The sequence below is a fragment of the Bos mutus genome, chromosome 8 (genome assembly GCF_027580195.1).
Source record: "Bos mutus isolate GX-2022 chromosome 8, NWIPB_WYAK_1.1, whole genome shotgun sequence".
In the NCBI taxonomy this organism is placed as follows: Eukaryota; Metazoa; Chordata; class Mammalia; order Artiodactyla; family Bovidae; genus Bos; species Bos mutus.
Window position 1 is genome coordinate 67,864,550 of NC_091624.1, and position 12,192 is coordinate 67,876,741.

Sequence of the window (12,192 nt, forward strand, 5' to 3'; positions counted from 1 at the left end):
GATTGGATCCCTGGCCTGGGAACTAAGATTGCACGTATCTCAGGGCAAATGAGCCCACGTGCACCACAACTACTGAAGCCTGTGTGCCCTAGAGCCCTGCTCAGCCAACAAGAGAAGCCACCGCAATGAGAAGCCCTTGCACTTCAATTAGAGAGCAGCCCCACTCACCACAAGCAGAGAAAGCCCTCGCACAGCACAGCCAAAAATAAATAAATAAATAAATAATTTAAATAATAATGTACTTTAAAAATAAAAACGATTTTTTAAAACAGGAAGCAGAAAGAAACCAACAGTCTGATGCGAGAGCCTTTGGGTCAAAGTCGTGAAGACTAGATCCTAGGAAGTACCAGGATGCCCCAGGCATAGCTGCCTCATTATCTGAGCCCAAAAGAAGCAGTGAGTCTGCAGTTGAAGAAGTAGACTAAGGCTCCAAACATGAGATGGAGCAGAAGCAACAAGAAATCTGGAAGTGGAGCAGAAGCCAATCTGACAGCAAGCCATGAGATGCAGAGATGGTAGTCACCAGATAACCCTAGTGGACACCACATGCAGCCACAGTTTCTCTTTACCTGCAGCCTGAGCCCTCCTGCCGGAAGGCCCACTTCAGATACCAGTGTGTCAAGCAGATGCTACCACCATGGGGGTTACTTTTAATTGCTATGTGTCAGCTGTGTTTCTAACAGGCACAGAGGACAAAGATACTTGCTCACCTCCTTTGGAGGTATGGACATGTGATCTGATCTGGCCAATAAGATGTGAATAAAAGTGAGCAGGTGCTTCCGATGGAAGCGTTCAAAGCCATTACAACACTTCACCACGCCTCAGTCACTAACTAAGGATGCCTCGTGTTAGAGCAAAAATTAAACATTTTTGTATTAAATCACAGACAGTTGGAGTTTGGTTATTATTGTGACATAAATTGTGTATGTGTGATGCTCAGCTGCTCAGTTGTGTCTGACTCTTTTGCGACCGCATGGACTATAGCCCACCAGGCTCCTCTCTCCATGGGATTTTCCAGACAAGAATACTAGATCAGATTTCTGTTTCTTCCTCCAGGGGATCCTCCTGACCCAGGGACCAAACCTGGGTCTTTTGTGACTCCTGCATTGGCAGGTGGATTATTTATCACTGCGCCACCTGGAAAGCCCAGCATAACTAGTGTCTATTGATTCATAGTTGAGAAACCTCAGCATAACTGAACTCGGCACTGGATACAGCTGTATTGCGGAGGGTGCTGAGCAGCTTCCCTGACACCCTTTCCCTAGCTGTGACAATCCATAATGTCTCCAGGTGGTATGATTCCACTTAACGTGAGTACCTCGAGTGGTCAGACTTACAGAGGCAGAAAGTAAGATGGCAGTTTCCAGGGGATGGAGAGAGGGAAGGGACGGGGAGTCACTGTTTAACGGGTGCAGAGTTCCAGTTTCACAAGATGGAAATAGTTCTGGATCTGGATGATGCTGATGGGAGCACAACAGTGTGAATGTACTTTAAGCCACTAAACTGTACACTTAAAAAATGGTCAAAATGATACATTTTATGTTATGTGTATGTTTTACCACAATTTTTTTTTTTTAATGGAGGGGAAAATGTCTCCAGATGTTGCCATATGTCCCTGGGAAGACAAAATCACCTCTGGTTGAGAAGCACTGATGGCTGTAGGGGCACCTCACTGAAATGTCTGTGCAAAAACACAAGACTAAGGCTGGGCTCTGTTTTACACCACTAAGGGCTAGAATTTCTCTTCAAACGGTTTTTATCTGCTCTGATTTTCAGCCAGGATCTGCACAACGATCCAGAAAAGGCTCCTCCTTGTGGATCCAGAACCGACGTGATAGAAATAAGCCTGGTAGAGATTCTTTCACTGGTTTAAGCTTCCTGTTCATTTGATAAACCCTAGGGATTTTATGTGGACTAAATATTCCTAAAAGTTACTGGTTCCTCACAGACTCTAAGAGGCAAAGGGATTTTGAAACAAAAGAATGGAGTCGGGGTGGGGGGGGCGGGTCACCAAGTAGGTGTGTGAGTCTGTCATTTAGAAGTGCTCCTGGGTTTCCCTTCTTGAGTTCACATTGAGGAGCAGTCCTCAAGTCTGAGAATAAATTACGGCCAACACAGGGGTTCAAATGGCAATTGGCTCTGCTCTCCATGAACTGAATTCCATCTGACATTGAAGCAGCAGAGGGCTCTCACCTGCACCATACCACCCTGCCTGACTACCTTGGAGAATTCTCTTTATATCTCAGCATTGGGGCTACATCCTTACTCCTCCATCCTTTTCCATAAGGACTTCTCCACATTGCCACAGTCTAGGGCCATGACATAGAGGGCAACCACAGTGCCAGGGAAGATTCATCTCAAAGTCAGGGGCCAGAACCCTACATGGCAGAGCTTCTCTCTCTCTGGCCTTCATGGACACTTTCCAGGTTCAAGCTGAAACTGCTCCCCCAAAGCTCTCTAATAAGCATGAACAGATTACGCTCCCCTTCTTGGTTCCCATGGCCAGAATCCTTAACTAATTCTCTACCCACAAAGTAAGGCTAGTTTCACAAGCTGTTGTTTCAGCTGCTCACTCGACACCTGCTCCTGACTTGCTTACTGAACACCTCCAGCACGCTCGGAGCCGCAGCACTGTCACACTGCATCCCGAGCAGCTCTCTGCCCCCTCCAGCCTCAAACACATCTGAGTCTGCACACACCTACCGTCTCACCCCACTCCCTCTCACAAGGCTGCCCACCACTGATCCGTCCACCTGTGCTCCAGACTCCAGACCCTTGGGAGCCTGCACCATCAATTCTTTGCACTCACTCAGGAATCTAACCTTCCATCCTCAGGGCTACTTCATTTATTCAACAGAGCAACATGCTTAAGCCTCTCCCACCTTGGGAAAAAAAAATCCTCCTTTATCCCTGTGTCCTCCAGATTTTTAAAAATTGTTTTATTTCATTCATTTTATTAAAGAAATATTGAAGCAATCATAGCAAATATTTAACTATCAACAAAATAGTAAATGACAGAATTTTTAATTCTCAAAATAAAAGAAAGTTAATTAAGAATGCTTTGACATGGTGTTCCTAGCTATCTTACATCATTTTTTATAGGACAAACAACCATTCCATTATTTCCATGGAATACAAAAGCCTCAAAGGACTTTGTCTAAGTTTATGCTAAAAATCAGTGAAACAGTTCCTTCTTCTGAAAGCAAAGTCTACCAATATTTTTTCCTACTTATTAACCCCTGTACTGAGTGGATCAGTGTCCCCCACAAAATTCATGTCTTTCCCAGGAACCTCAGAATGTGATCTTATTTGGAAATAGGGTTGTTACAGATTTAATCAATTAAGGCTCCAGTATGACTGGTGTCTTTATGAGAAGAGGAGAAGAGACAAAGACAGCACACAGGGAGAAGGCTATATGAGAGAGGAGGCACAGATTTGGGTAATGTGTCCACAGGCCAAGAAATACCATGTATTCTGGAAGGAAGCATCAGAAGCTAACAGAAAGGCCTGGAACAGATCCTTTCTTAGAGCCTTCAGAGACAGCATGGCCCTTCTGACATCTGACTGCAGGCTTCTAGCCTCCAGAACTGTGAGAAAATAAATTTCTGTTGTTTTAAGCCACTCAGTTTGAGGCAGTTTGTCATGGCAGCCCTAGGAAACTAGTACACCCCTTAAATCAGCAGTTTTATTTCTGGCTTCAGGATTACTCTGCATGTGACCTGCTAAAGACAAATCCAATCTTTATTTTATTTGACATCCTGGACTTGAGAGAGTCAATTCCTAGGCAGGTTGATAAGAAGTCTGGGGATCCCCAAGGAGAGAGGGGCTGGGATTCTCAAGGAAGAAGAAAGGACAAACTTTTTTTTCCTCTACATTCCTTAGGATTATATAACAATAATGTATCCTGCTTGAGGACAGTCTCTAGAAAAAACCTTCTGGCTAATCCTGTTATTTTAAAATGTAAATTATGGAGTGGGTCTAGTAAGGTCTTTACAACCTCCAGACATTCTTTTGATTCACTGTAATAAGTAATTAAAAAGTATATAACTCCATTGCTAACACTAGCGAGGGGGTACTCTTTCTGCCCCCTTCTGATATCTATGTCAGAGGCTTTCTCTATGCCTTTTATACTTTAATAAAACTATTACACAAAAGCTCTGAGTGATCAAGCCTTGTCTCTGGCCCTAGATTGAATTCTTCTCCTCCAGAGGCCAAGAATCCTGGCGTCTTTTGTGGTTCAGCAACAACCTTTCAGACTCATGTTGCTCATTTATTCCCTGCTGTTGCTCTTCTGCAGCTGTAACATCGCTGGCCCCTGGTTCTCCTCCACATCCTTCTCAGACCCTCCCTGCCTCCTACATACACAGTCCCTCCACTGAAGAGCAGTGTCCCTGAGTTCATCTCGTCCATTCTATTCACTCCCTGATGTGATCTCATCCAAACAGCCCCTCTCCTACGAGTGTGGCCCCCACACACCCCACCTACTCTCCTGAGTTCTAGTTTGGATTTCCTACTGCCTCCTGGCCATTTCCACCTGGCACGCATACAAGCACCTCAAATACCACATGGCTTAGATGGAAGTCATCATCTAGAGCTCCCTTCTCAAACAAACCTGCTTCTCCTCTAGATAGCATGTCCACTCAGGGGCGCAGGTCAAATACTAGCCCTCTTCGTGGTGCCCCACTGCACCCTTCACAGTCATCATCAAGGCCATAGAATGCTGCCTGTGAAAGTCTGGGGACTCCATGCCCTTCTTTCCATACCTGCTGCTGCTGCAGCTCTAGCTCAGGCTCTCACTATCTCTGTGACTAGTGGAAACCCTTACCAAATCCCACTTTAAGGCTGCTTGCTATGTGGCCTTGGGCAAGGTACTTAACCTCTCTGCACCTCAGATTAGATTTCTCATCTGTAAAATGGGGATAATAACAGTACTACCTCACTGGGTTGTTATAAAGATTAAATGAGCTAATATGTTTAAAGTGCTGGAACTGTATCTAGCAGATGGGAAGTGAGCACTGAAGAGTAACCGCTGTCGCTATGGAAACTGCATTCTCCCTCCTTTACTACCAGCTCCCCATGTACCTTGCTCTCCAGCAACCAGAATCACTCTCTCATCATTCTTTGTGCTCCCCTGGCCCCTGGCCTCCACACACACTGCCTGGAATACCTTACCCTCTCCCTTCTCAGCCCAAAAACTAATGAACATGCTTCAAAATGCATCTCCCCTCCACTGGGGTCAGACGTGCTCCTCAGCAGACTCTCATCAGTTCCTCTGTCAGAGCACAGATCATACTGGATCATAACAAACTGCCTCCTGTCTCTCAGTCAGCTCCTCAGGCAAGGACTTTGCCTTATTGATTCTGGTAACGCCAACACGTGGCACAAAGCAGCTCATCACAGGCTCTGCTGCTGCTGCTGCTGGTAAGTCGCTTCAGTCATGTCCGACTCTGTGCGACCCCATAGACAGCAGCCCACCAGGCTCCCCCATCCCTGGGATTCTCCAGGCAAGAACACTGGAGTGGGTTGCCATTTCCTTCTCCAATGCATGAAAGTAAAAAGTGAAAGTGAAGTCGCTCAGTCGTATCACAGGCTCTAGAACTACATAATCAGGAGTACAAGGCCGAGCAAAGGCCAACCACGTCCTAGGTCGCCTAGGACAGTCCAGTTTAGGCAATGGTCCTGACATAATTATTAACAGTGCTCTCAGTTACTTTTAATAGTGCTCCAACATGCATAATAGATTAGAAAGTCACCATAGGTATTAGAGCCGTGATTCTCACCCTGACACAATGATTCCTTTTGTCTAATGACTATTCTGGAATGCCCTGTGTACCATTCCTTAAATAAAAATGATAATCTGAATAAAATTTCCAAATAACTGATGTAGTGCCCTAAATAGAAGGTAAAGAAGATTTAAAACCAAAGTAGCTTAAAATAAAATTATATGTATTCTGATGTATAAATGCTTGGGGAAATGACTTATCCTTTTGGCCAAGACAGTAACAGAGACCAAAATTATGCTCTCATCAGAAATAACTAAAAAACTGGACAAAAGTCATGAAACAATAGTCTTGAAGACACTGGACTCAAGCAACAAAAGTCTGAATTCCCCTGTTTGGGGAAACAAATGGGGTTTGTTTCTGGTTTACTGCATTGTGAGGGCTCCCAGGCCACAGCACAGGAAAAGGGATGCAGACAGAGCTCAGAGGTTTCTCTGAGGGCAGGGACAGAGCTGGGGGTCTGGAAAGGCTGAGGTGGCTAGAATTTCCACAGCAAGGTACTGGGGAGAAAAGCGCTCTACAAAACTGCAGCAAATACTCATCCTCCTATGTATCCAGCACAGTATCGACCAGAGAATCGATGTGAGAGTTACCTGAAACTAGAGAAAGAACCATCCACTAGGGAAAAGCACTGGGTGCTCACACGGGGCAACAAATAGTGCCTGCTGCCATCAGTCAAAATGGAAAACCTCAATTCATGAGGCAGGCGTAGAGGACTCAGAGGGGTTTTTGTCTCCGTAGGGGGTAAAGCAGTCTTACACTAAATGCTGTTCTTATCATTTAATAAAGCAAGATCTGAAAAGATCAGACTTTTTCCAAGTAGCTTAATGGCATGAGAAACTAAGGCTTAAGAATATTTATAGGAAAAAAAAAGATTATAGGAATACAAACCTATCACATATCCAATAATGTAAAACACAATGTCTGTCATCCAAAAATTATCAAGGCTGTCAAGAGGTCAGAAAATATGACACAAAGGTTAATTAAAATCAATCCAAGAAATGGTAGACGTGACTGAATTATTATACATTTGAACAGTTACTGCAACTGTATTCCACATGTTCTAGAAGCTATAGAAAAGACTGGCCATTTTAACCAGAGACATGAAAAATCTAGGAAAAGACTCAAATTACACTTCTAGAGGTGAACATTATAAAGTGTGAGATAAAAAATACATTAGAGGGCGGGCGGGCGGCGAGTTCCCCGTGTGCACGTGTGGAGAAGCTGCTGCACTAGCGCGGCGGCGGGAGGCACCTCCGCCCCCTCCAGAGACGCAGGGCCGCGCTAAACTCTCGCGGCCTCCGTCACCCGCTCAGCTTCTTGCCTTTGGCGAGGAGGCCGGCTTGTGGGGTTGAGTGGCCCGAGCTGAGGGCGCGGAGAGCTCAGGGCGGCGACGACAACGGCGTTGATATAGGCGGTAACAACGGCCTCAGCAGGCGGGGAAGATGAAAGGTAGCCGGATCGAGCTGGGAGATGTGACACCACACAATATTAAACAGCTGAAGAGATTAAACCAGGTCATCTTTCCAGTCAGCTACAATGACAAGTTCTACAAGGATGTGTTGGAGGTTGGCGAACTAGCAAAACTTGCCTACTTCAATGATATCGCAGTGGGTGCAGTGTGCTGTAGGGTGGATCATTCACAGAATCAGAAGCGACTTTACATCATGACACTAGGCTGTCTGGCGCCATACCGAAGGCTAGGAATTGGAACTAAAATGTTAAATCATGTCTTAAACATCTGTGAAAAAGATGGCACTTTTGACAACATCTATCTGCATGTCCAGATCAGCAATGAGTCTGCAATTGACTTCTACAGAAAGTTTGGCTTTGAGATTATTGAGACAAAGAAGAACTACTGTAAGAGGATAGAGCCCGCAGATGCTCACGTGTTGCAGAAAAACCTCAAGGTCCCTTCTGGCCAGAACGCAGATGTGCAAAAGACAGACAACTGAACAAATTACAGATGAACTTTCTTGCACTTGCTTGTCGCCAAATAAAAGAGAGGCCCATTGATTCCCCGCCCCCCCTTTCTTTTAAAACTTTCCTCCTTCCTTGTTCTTACTTTTCCTCCTTTCAAAACTTGCTTCCCTTTCCTCTAAAAGTTTTAAACTTTTAAGGACTTATTAATCATGTTTGGATTGTTTTAGTTTTCTTATTTTTGTGAGGTGGTTTGATTGTAGGAAGGAGAAGGTATAGATCGGTTTAGTTTCACAGTTAAGATATATATGGTCCCAAAAATTTGAGTGTCAATTTCCTTTTTTTTTTTTTAATGTCCTGCTTTCACATTGAAGGGCAGAGCCTACAAAATATTGTATATTTCAAAGGACAAAAAGAAGCAGCAGCAATATCTTGTCCTCTAACTCTTAGACAAGTTTAGTGTGTTTGTGGTACTTTGGGTTTTTAAAGATTTTGTGGGATACTAATCCCTATACATTGCCTTCACTCCACCTTTTGTCCTTCTGAGTATTATCTCAGGAGTTGGGCCATTGTTATCCTTGTAAGAAATACTAAGCTTATTTTGTTCTGTTAAGCAGTTATTTCTTCCTTCCTTGCTGGTGGCTGAAGGTGGGTGGGACAGTTTGAATCAGTAGTATTAGACTTTGGTCTCAGTATGTGAGTTAAACTGCTTTTTGCTAATGAGTGGGCTGGTGCTTAGCAGGTTTGTTTTTCCTGCTGTTGATTGTTACTAGTGGCATTATCTTTTAGCATATGGGCTGGTGAGATTCATTTTTTTTTTTAATATCCCAGCTAGAGATATGGCCTTTAACTGACCTAAAGAGGTTTGTTGTGATCTGCTTTTTTCCTGTTGTTTTTCTTCAGTAAACACACAGTAGTTGGTCAGACCTTAAATATGGAGTTTGTCCTTTATAGGTCAGTGCCCTTAAATAAACCTGAAGTAGGTATTGTCTCCTGGATATACAAAAAAATACCTAAACGGAAGCTTAGATGGATTTGTGGCACAATAAATGCATTTAATGTCAGCTAATACAGACTGTTAGAAGTGTGGCCACTGAGCATTTGATTTTAGAGGAAAGAATATTTAGACAGTATTTTTGAGAATAACATAGCTGTGCTATGGCTTATCTGTTGGAGAACATCCCAGATTTGCTTACATTCTGTGCCTGTGATACTGAGTTTAAGGATTTGGGGGAGGGGGAATTGTTAAATACATTGCTTCTGTTCTTGGGAAAAGTAGAAGTCTAGAAGTGTTAATAACGTGAATGTCACTGTGACCTCCTGTACCAACAGGACTGGTTTATGCCAGATCATTTTCTGGCACTTAGGGAGTGGCTTTGACTGGTCAGTAACTTTCTGTAAGAAAATAGAAGACCTCTAAAATTTTCAGGCTTTCCTCCATAATTCCATCTCCAATATTTAAAATTTTCTACATTGCCAATACCAGTGGCCTAAGAAATGTTTTCATTAGACTTAAAACAATGCACAGAGCTTGAATTTTCTGTCATTTGACTTAAAAAGAAGGTTGATTGATAACATTTATCCTCTTGTGTGAATTCTGGCATAAAAGTTTCATCTCTTCAAATACATTGAATGACAAAATTATTTTACACAATGTTTATGCACATCTTATAATCTTAAGTTCTTATTTGAGAATGTGAAAATGCAAGGTACAATAGACTTCAACCGTCTTAGTTGAGTGCCAAGAATAATATAGGAAAGGAAGATAGTTGATGAGTGAGTTCATAGAGTTCTAATCTTAAGATAGTAAAAATGTAGAAAGACCTTGCTGATTTCTTGGGTATCAGTTTCTTAAGCAGTCCAAATCTAAGCTTAGAAGAAAAGTTTAGCATTGAGCACCTTTACCTTCATGGATAAGCTTCAGCTTGCTCTTGCCAAGAGAAGAATGCTTGAGTTACAGAAGGCAAGATTAGTTTGAAGAATTCAGTCTTTTTGTAAACTTCAGATGTCAAAATAGATTTTGATATATAAATGAGTTTTGTGAGATGACACTGCCTCTATTTCTATAACCATTTCACCTGGACTATCTAATCAGTCCTATGAATGTATCCCTAAATGTGGTTAATGAAAACCGAATAGCTGCCTCATGACAATTAAGTACATATTATTTATGGAGGAAAAAATATTAAAATTTTGAATTGAGTGTGTAGGCTCCCTATCATTTTAGTGTTTCTTTCTCCACACTAGTCACTGACTTTAACCTAAATTGTGTTTGTAAAACGTGAATTGTCCTACATCAGACTTACATGAAATAATTCCATCCATTTATGGAGGAGGATGTAGAGGAGGTAGAAGCTAGGTACACTTTCATGTGCCTAGAAGTCAGTAAAGACTGAAATAATGTCCCATGTTGAGTTGGTTATTTTGAAATACGATAATTATCATTGAGGTAAAATAATTCTATTAACTAGAAGATCACAAGATGTACCCATCGTATTTTTTGGGGAAGATAGTTTTTTTCTGTGGGGCAAATAGGTAAAATTATATGGTAATTACATTTAGGTTCTAAGGAAAAGAATCTGCAGAGAAATCTATGCAATATATAATTTGTCCAGATTAGTTTTCATTTGGGGAAAGAAGTTCTGAAATATCCCCAAAGCAGTTTACCTGTCAATTCGGAGTCCTCCAAAAATAGAACTAACTATTGGGAAACCGTGGAATGTGGGGTGGAAAAGAAAAGCTCCCTCAGTTTTTTGGAGGGAATAACTTTAAAAATACTTAAATAGCTAAGTTTACTTGGTGCGGTTAAGATTTAAACTTGTTGATTTTAACATTGCTGTTACATCTGAAATAAACTTATGTGATGTTCTGGTAGAAATCTGTGATGTCTGGTAAATGTCAAAGAAATGTAAATGCATTGTGTTGAATTCTGAGATCAGCAGCTATATGTAGTCATTGCCTACTGTTCCCCATACTGTTTTATGTACTTTTACGTTTCTTTAAGATCTAACTTTAATTAAAACAGGCCAAATGTAAAAAAAAAAAAAAAAAAAAATACATTAGAGAGGATTAATGACCCAATTAAACATCACAGGAAAAAACGACAAATAAATTTTAAAACATAGCAATACAAATTACTCCAAATGAAACACAGAGAAAAAAGGCTAAAATAAATTAATAGAGTAGCAGTGGGCTATGGGACAACTTTGTGTGTGTTTGCTAAGTCACTTCAGTTGTGTCGGACTCTGTCCCTATGGGCTGCAGCCTGCTAGGCTCTTCAGTCCATGGGATTCTCCAGGCAAGAATACTGGAGTGGGTTGCCATGCCCCGTTCCAGGGCATCTTCCCGACCCAGGGATCAAACGTGTGTCTCTTACGTCCTCCTGCATTGGCAGCCAGGTTCTTCACCACTAGCGCCACCTGGGAAGTCCTCATATTATGTGAGTTTAGAATCCCTGGGGGGAGAAGGGACAGAAAAGTACTTATAGAAATAAAGATTAAGATTTTTCCAAATGTTTAAATAAGACTGTGAACTAGTTACCTGCTTACATTTAAACATGTAGATTACCATGACAGCAACAGCTACAAATGTAGACCATTGTAGAAGGGGATTCAAATTCATATACCATGAATGGTTTTCTTTCTTGGGTGGGACTGTATGATATATTTCTGGATGTTCATCAACTCTAAATCTCACCCCCAAAAATGTCAGTAATGCCTCCCAATCACTGCACACAAAACACAAAAATCCCTCCCTACAATGTGGTGTCACTTCTCTGAGAGCTACTGAGCTACAACAGATCAGGGCCAGCAAACTATGGGCTCCATTTGTATGGTCTGTGAGCAAAAAATAGTTTCACATTTTTTAAAGATTGTTAAGAGGAAGAGGAGAGAGGAGAAGAAGAGAAAAAGGAAGAGGAGGACAAGTAAAAATAGTAGGAGAAAGAGATGGAAGAGATGAAATAAAGGGAAAGAGACAGATTATAAGTGGCCCACAGAGCAAAAAATAAGATTTCGCTGATCCTTGGTCTAGACTTCAAAGGGAAAAGGGTATCACATGGTCCATTTTCACAGGGTGTTTATAACCTAATGGGGAATTTATACATTAGGATTCAGTCTAAGAAGCAGAACCATGACAAGTAATATGCAATATGGGATTTATTACAAGGATTAGACGATGTGTAACTGTAGGACCTGGTGAAGAATCCACAGGAGACTGATGCCTTTGTGCCTAGTGGGGGCCAAAGGTCACTGCAGATAGACAATGCATCTATCTCCAGTGAAGCTACACATGATGCTGGGGAAAGCAAGGACAGATGGAAACCCACCAGAGCCAAATGGAACCCATTAAAACAAACTAGAGTCCATGTCTTTCTCCCCACCTTCAATATCATTGATAAGCATGACCTGAAGAAGCTGATGCCCTCTGCCACTGAGCTGCACACATGTGCCATCCTCTACATGTTCTTACAACACTGTGGGTTTACCTTGCA

The 12,192-nt window shown here is 42.2% G+C and overlaps 1 pseudogene; it reads left to right on the plus strand.

Annotated features, from left to right (window-relative positions):
* The first annotated feature begins 6,990 nt into the window (after window positions 1–6,990).
* LOC138988906 (N-alpha-acetyltransferase 50 pseudogene) lies at window positions 6,991–10,578 on the plus strand (annotated as a pseudogene).
* The last annotated feature ends 1,614 nt before the right edge of the window (window positions 10,579–12,192 follow it).